The following is a 7,711-nucleotide window of genomic DNA, read 5'->3' on the forward strand; positions in this document are numbered from 1 at the left end:
AATGTCCTTAAAAAATTTCCCATGGCCTTACATGTTCTCTGAGGTAACCTTTGGTGGTCCTACACTAAGGTTTCAGAAGTAACTTTTGGGATGGGAACTTAACATACTGTATACTACTGCCCTACTGCAAAGTTTCTTGAAGGTATGCCTCCTCTCTTCGGCAGGATTTCTGTGAGAGTCACTCTCGTTGTTCCGCCTCTGTGATTTCTGGTGCTCTCCAACGCTTTGACCATATGCTCACCTGTATTTCTTGCTCCATGCTTCACTCCACGACTTTGTACTTCCCTTTTCTTTACAGTCAACCCAAAAAGTTTACTGTGTCCATTTCCCACTGCAGATGCTACATAGCTTGCTGTGTTTCTTCAGCACATTTGTGAAGTGCCTAACATATACTTCCCAACATTTCTTACTAAAATTTCCCATCCGTATCTAGCCTGGTTCCTGCATCAGTCAGTTATTGTATCTGTTACAATCCCTTTCTCTTCAATGGCTCAGCCTTTGAAACCTGATTGCTCAACAACAGTTTGACTCTGTAATTCCAAACATAACATAAAGGCTTGCAAAGTACCGTATATAAACCCCAAACTACCAGCATCGGATGCCTTCAACCATTATACCATTGCTAGAAGGTTCAACTACTAAGTGTTTGTGGAAGTTTATAAAATAATGAAAGGCATAGATTAGATGAGCTACCAATACTAGAGAGTACCAAACTAGAGGGCATAAGTTTAAAATGAGAGGGGTGAGATTGAAAATGGACCTGAGGGAACAACTTTTTCACACAAGGCTGTGGTGTACATATGGAGTGAGCCATTAGAGGAAGTATTAAAAGGAGGTATAATAATGACATTTAAGAGACACATGGATAGGGTCCAGAGGAGGTTTATGAAAATTATCCTGGGAATGAAAGGGTTAACGTATGAGGAGTGCTAGAGGTTTCTGGGCTTTTACTTACTGGAGTTTAGAAGAATGAAGGGAGAGTTCATTGGAACTTATCAAACATTGAGAAACCTAAATAGAGTGGACATGGAGAAAATGTTTCCTATAGAGGAGGTGCCTAGGACCAAGGAACACAGCTTCAGAATACCTGGACATCCCTTTGGAACAGAGATAAAAAGGAATTTCTCTAGCTAGAGGGTGGTGAATCTGTGGAATTCATTGCCATAGGTGGCTGTGGAGATCAAGTCATCAGGTATACTTAAAGTGGAGATTGATAGGTTCTTGATTTGTAAGGGCATCAAATATTACGGGGGAAAGGCAAGAAAATGGGGTTAAAAGGGAAATTATATCAGCCATGATTGAATGATGAGCAGATTTGATGGGCCTAATGGCCTAATTTTGTTCCTAAGTCTTAATGCCTTATGAATAGGAAATGTTTAGACAGATATGGACAATTGCTGGCAGTTAAATCAGCTCAGTTAGGAAACTTGGATGGCATAGAAAGGTTGGGCGGGAGGGCTTAGAAACATAGAAAATCTACGGCACAATACAAGCCCTTCAGCCCATAAAGTTGTGCCAAACAATACCCTACCTTAGAAATTACTAGGATTATCCATAGACCTACCGATCCAAAAGTCTCTTGAAAGACCCTATCATATCCACCTCCACCACCTTTGCTGGCAGCCCATTCCACGCACTCACCACTCTCTGCGTAAAAAAACTTACCCCTGACAACTCCTCTGTACCTACTCCTAAGCACCTTAAACCTGTGCCCTCTTGTGGCAGCCATTTCAGCCCTGGGAAAAAGCCTCTGACTATCCACATGATCAATCATCATTTTATAGACCTCTATCAGGTCACCTCTCATCCTCCGTTGCTCCAAGGAGAAAAAGCTGAGTTCACTCAACCTGCTTTCATAAGGCATGCTCCCCAATCCAGGCAACATCCTTGTAAATCTCCTCTGCACTCTTTCTATGGTTTCCACATCCTTCATGTAGTGAGGTGACCAGAACTGAGCAGAGTACTCCAAGTGGGGTCTGACCAGAGTCCTATATAGCTGCAACATTACCTCTCGGCTCCTAAATTCAATACCATGATTGATGAAGGCCAATACACCTTACGCCTTCTTAACCACAGAGTCAACCTGTGCAGCTGCTTTGAGCGTCCTATGGACTTGGACCCCAGGATCCCTCTGATCCTCCACACTGCCAAGAGTCGTACCATTAATGCTATATTCTGCCATCATATTTGACCTACCAAAATGAACCACTTCATAATTATCTGGGTTGAACTCCATCTGCCATTTCTCAGCCCAGTTTTGCATCTTATCAATGTCCCGCTTTAACCTCTGACAGCCCTCCACACTCTCCATAACAACCCCAACCTTTGTGTCATCAGCAAACTTACTAACCTATCCCTCCACTTCCTCATCCAGGTCATTTATAAAAATCACGTAGAGTAACAGATCTCGAGGCACACCACTGGTCACTGACCTCCATGCAGAATATGACCCATCTGCAACCACTCTTTGCCATTCTGTGGGCAAGCCAGTTCAGGATCCACAAAGCAATGTCCCCTTGGATCCCATGCCTCCTTACTTTCTCAATGAGCTTTGCATGGGGTACCTTATCAAATGCCTTGCTGAAATCCATATACACTACATCTACTGCCTTTCCTTCATCACTGAGTTTAGTCATCAAAAAATTTCATCAGGCTCATAAGGCACGACCTGCCTTTGAGAAAGCCATGCTGACTATTCCTAATGTATTATACCTCTCAAAATGTTCATAAATCCTGCCTCTCAGGATCTTCTCCATCAACTTACCAACCACTGATGTAAGACTCACTGGTCTATAATTTCCTGAGCTATCCCTACTCCATTTCTTGAATAAGGCAACAACATCCTCAACCTTCCGGAACCTCTCCCATTCCCATTGATGATGCAAAGATCATCACCAGAGGCTCAGAAATCTCTTCCTTTGCCTCCCACCGTAGCCTGGAGTACATCTCATCCGGTCCCAGTGACTTTTCCAACTTGTTGCTTTCTGAAAGCACCAGCACATCCTCTTTCTTGATATCTACATGCTCAAGTTTTTCAGTCTGCTGCGTCATCACTACAAATCACCAAGTTTTTTTCCGTAGTGAATACTGAAGTAAAGGCTTGTTTCTATGCTGTTTAGCTTTATGATTCTCTATTACTATAGCCAAGTCCCATCAGCACACTGAGGCCAGTATCCACCATGCTGCCTTACTAAATGGAATTAGGATCTTAGAGTCATACAGCATGGGAACAGACTCTTCAACTCAACTGGTCCAAGCCAATCAAGGTGCTCCATCCAAGCTTGTTCTATATGACTGCATGTGCTCCATAACTTGAAAACACTTCTTATCCGTGTACCTGTGCAACTGTCTTTTAATTTGTTCAAATCTGGCAGCTCAAAATTGGCCATCCTTGATCATCATCAACAGCAGAAGTTGATCCCACCATGATTGTAACCCTATTGCTTGACATGAACCTCATTGTCATCATCATCATCATCATCATCAGGTGCTTTCACAGTTTGATCTTTGACTGCCATGGCCCACACACTCCTGTTTCAAGTCAAGTGGATCAACTCATTGGTATTCATTTCCAGTTCTCTGGCTGCTGTCTCCATCATCATTTGTCTTTGCCTTCCTCTTGCTTTCTTCCCTTCAATCTTTCCCATAATTACTGTGCATTCTAACTCCTCTTTCCTAATCACATGTCCAATGAAGTTACATTGCTTTTTCATGATCTCATACATTATTTCTCTTCTTGTGCTTGCTTTGTTCATGACTTTCTCGTTAGATATTCAATTAATCCATGATATTCTGTGCATCCTCCTCAAAAACCACATTTCTGCTGCTTCAATTTGTTTCCTCATATTACTAGATATTGTCTAACATTCTGAGCCATATAACATAACTGGATAAACGTAACATTTCAGTACTCTGAGGCAGGTTGTCATGCCTAATTTAGTGTTGGTCAGTATACTCTTCTTCCTCGTAAAGGTGTCTTTTGACATTCCTATTCTTCTTTTAATGTTCATGTGACTTTTGCCATCTGACGTCACCCAGCTTCCTAAGTAGCAAAAGTTCTGTACTTGTTTTACGTCTTCCCTGTTTATTCTCAGCCTGCAGATAGGATTCTTCTTCTTTTTGGATATCACCATACATTCTGTCTTTTTGCAATTGATAGATAGACACATTTTTGCATTTTCTTCAACAACTATATCAATTAAGTTTTGTAGTTCTTCCTCCGTACTTGCAATCAGCACAGTGTCATCCGCATATATGAAATTATTGATGTTTTCACAACCAACTTTGATTCCCAAGGTGTCTCTTATTTTTTTTGTAATATTGTTTCACTGTACACGTTAAACAAATCAGGGGAGAAAACATACCTTTGTCTAACGCCTCTCTTGATTTTCGTAAACTGACTCACTTCTCCATCTATTCCTACAGTGGCAGTTTGTTCCCAGTACATCATGTACAAACAAGCTGGAGGAACTCAGCAGGTCGGGCAGCATCCGTTAAAACGAGCAGTCAATGGACGCTGCACAACTTGCTGAGTTCCTCCAGCTTGTTTGTACGTGTTGATTTGACCACAGCATCTGTGGTGTACTTTGTGTTCCCAGTACAGATTTCTGATTAGGCAGCAGTCTTTTGAATGTAGATCTAGAGTTTCCTGTAATATTTCAAATAACTTATTGTGCTTCACTTTATCAACTGCTTTTGTGTAGTCGGTAAAACAAACAAACAATTCATTTTGCACTTGAATAGCTTGTTCTGATAGTATTCTTAACATCAATATTGCATTTCTTGTACCTTTGTCTTTCACAAAACCACATTGTTCTTGACCTATTTCTGCTTGTATCTCATTGTACCATTGCTTTTAAACTGTAAGATCATAAGATATAGGAGCAGGATTAGACCATTTGGCCCATTGAGTCTGCTCAGTCATTCGATCACAGTTAATTTTTTTTCAATTTCATTCTACTGCCTTCTCACCATAATCTTTCACCCACATATGGATCAAGGATCAATCAATCCTTACTTCCAATGACCTGGCTTGCACAGCCCTCTGTGACAGTAAATTGTACAGATTCATTACCAAGTAGCTGAAGAAATTCCTCTACTAGTTCTAAAGCAAAGTCTCTTTTTTAAGGCTAAGTCCTCAGCACCTAGACCAATGGAAACAGCCTCTCCATGTTCACTTTATCCAGACCTTTCAGCATCTGGTAGTTAAAGATAAGATCCCCTTTCATCCTCTGAACTCCATTGAGTACAGGCCCAATATGAGTGGAAGCAGGAACACAAAGAGCTGCCAATGCTGGAATCTGATAGTAAACGAGGTGAAAATGGGAACCATCATGGGAGAAGGGAAAAGTCCTTGGAAACTCTGGAACCAGAGCCAGAGACAGTGAAAAGCTATTTCCCCCTTTGTGATAGAGAGATTCAACCCAAACATTGACTGTTCCTTTCCTGCTTGATCCATTGAGATACTTCAGCAGGTTTTTTGTTGATTCAGCTTTCAACATCTGCAGTCTCTTGTGTATTCATGTATGAATCTTTATTAGTTTCAAAATCAAATTCATAGATGCAAAGGAGGAAATGTTTGCTCCAGTAAAAGGTTGAAGCATTTACTTTGTTTCCCTCTATATAAATGTTGTCTGACCTGCTGAGTATTCGTTTAATAAAACTTTTTGTGTTTTATTAATACAAGAGATTTTGCAGATGATGGAAATCAAGAGTAGCACATGCTGGAGCATCTCAGCAAGTCAAGCAGCATCCATGAAAAGTAATAAAGAACCTTGAAGGGTCTCAGCCTGAAACATCAACTCGCTGAGTTCTTCCAGTATTTTGTATTTGTGCTACTTTGTGGTTTTATTATTGTATTTAGAGTCATAGAGTCTTAAAGCATGGAATCATAAGTCATTCATGCTGATTCTGTAACCTACCAAACTCATTGCTTTTGCCTACATTTAGTCTGTATCCCTCTGAACCCCTCCTATCCATGTACTTGTGTCTGAATATCTTTTGAATGTTGTCACTGTACACCTCTCAACCACTCTCTCATAAACACAACATTCTCTTTGTGGAGGTTCCTTTTAAATCTTTCCCCCTTTACTTTAAACCTATGCCCTTAAGTTTTAAGTTCATATTCCCTGGGATAAGGACTATGTATGTTCACCCTAATAATGTCCCTGATGTTAAGGACACCCTTCAAACCCCTACACTCCGAGGAACAAAGTCTTTGTGTCAGCCCATGAATCCAATAACTGCAAGAAGCCTTCTCACTGAAAACCACTCACCAGTCACCTCTGCAAGAAGCAAATTGACATTTTATTTTAGCACTCAATTAAAATTGCTAATCAACAGAAGCTTAATCCTAAAAATGGGAGAAGGAAATGGAGGCTAGTAGGAAGACATTCATTAGTTGATTTTGGATTCTGGATTTCCTGTTGTACAGTCTTGGCCTCCAGCATTAATCAAGAGTGCTGTTTCTCAAAGATAATTTTGAATCATATTAACTCGAGACCCAAAACAAATTGAGACTTTGCTGGTCATGGAGTGGTATTCCACCAGCATGGAACCAACTCATTAGAAGAGTGCATGTTGCCAACTTGTTGTTTTACTACAGGCAGTAAGCAAATATAAAGCTGCTCGAGGAATCAGATCTAACACATATTGGAAAAGTTTTCCAATATTCACAGTGGGGGGCACAGATAAATTAAAAGAGAATTGCTCAGTAACATTTGAGCTGTGATTTAGCTGGGCATAACTTAACCTGTTGTCAGAGTTAGTTTGTGGAGTTCTAGCCCTTGTTGATACCTTATGAATAATTCTTTATATTTTCCCTATCTTTAATGTTGGGAAACATAACTGCATATCCAATGATGAATGGAGGGAAAAATGAAATAATTGGTATAACAGGATGTTCTCTTTGCAAAGAATTAAATTGATGTGAATTCAGTATAATTTTCTGGGTGAATAAATGTCTTGTTTTGAAGTGAAACTTGAAGGTTTCTTTTGGTTTAAAAAATGACAGCATTTTGCACAAGTGGCAGGCACAATTTAAGACTTAATAACATAAAACAATATTAGGATTGGTGACACCACGAATGCTGGAATCTAGAGCAACAAGCAATATGCTGGAAGAACTCAGCAGGGCTGAGATTCTGAGAGGGGAGAAGAATTGCCAATATCCTGCCTCAGAACTGAGTGTGGAGAGGAGAGATAGCCAGTACCAAATGGATGAAGTATACTTACATGATTCATGAACACATTTCATACCTACCTGATTACACTGGTAGCTTTTGTGTTCCTGCTTATAACCCCTCCCCCAATCCCAAGCTTCAAAATGTATTCCAAAAACAAAGAAATACTCAAATGTCAAAATAGTACAACCATGGCTAACAAAAGAAGTCAAAGCTAATGTAAAAGCAAAAGAGAGGGCATACAACAAAGCAAAAATTAGCACGAAGATAGAGGAAGGGGAAGCTTTTAAAACCGTACAGAGAGCACCTGAAAGAATCATTAGGAGGGAAAAGATGAAAGATGAAATATGAAAGCAAGCTAGCAAACAATATCAAAGTGGATAGTAAAAACCGGAAAATTGCAAATATCACTACACTCTTTAAGAAAGGAGAAAGGCAGCAGAAAGAAAATTATAGACCAATTAGCCTGATCTCAGTGGTTGGGAAGATGTTGGAGTCAATTATTAAGGATGAGGTTACAGTGTACTTGG

The sequence above is a fragment of the Hypanus sabinus genome, chromosome 1 (assembly GCF_030144855.1).
Source record: "Hypanus sabinus isolate sHypSab1 chromosome 1, sHypSab1.hap1, whole genome shotgun sequence".
Lineage (NCBI taxonomy): Eukaryota > Metazoa > Chordata > Chondrichthyes > Myliobatiformes > Dasyatidae > Hypanus > Hypanus sabinus.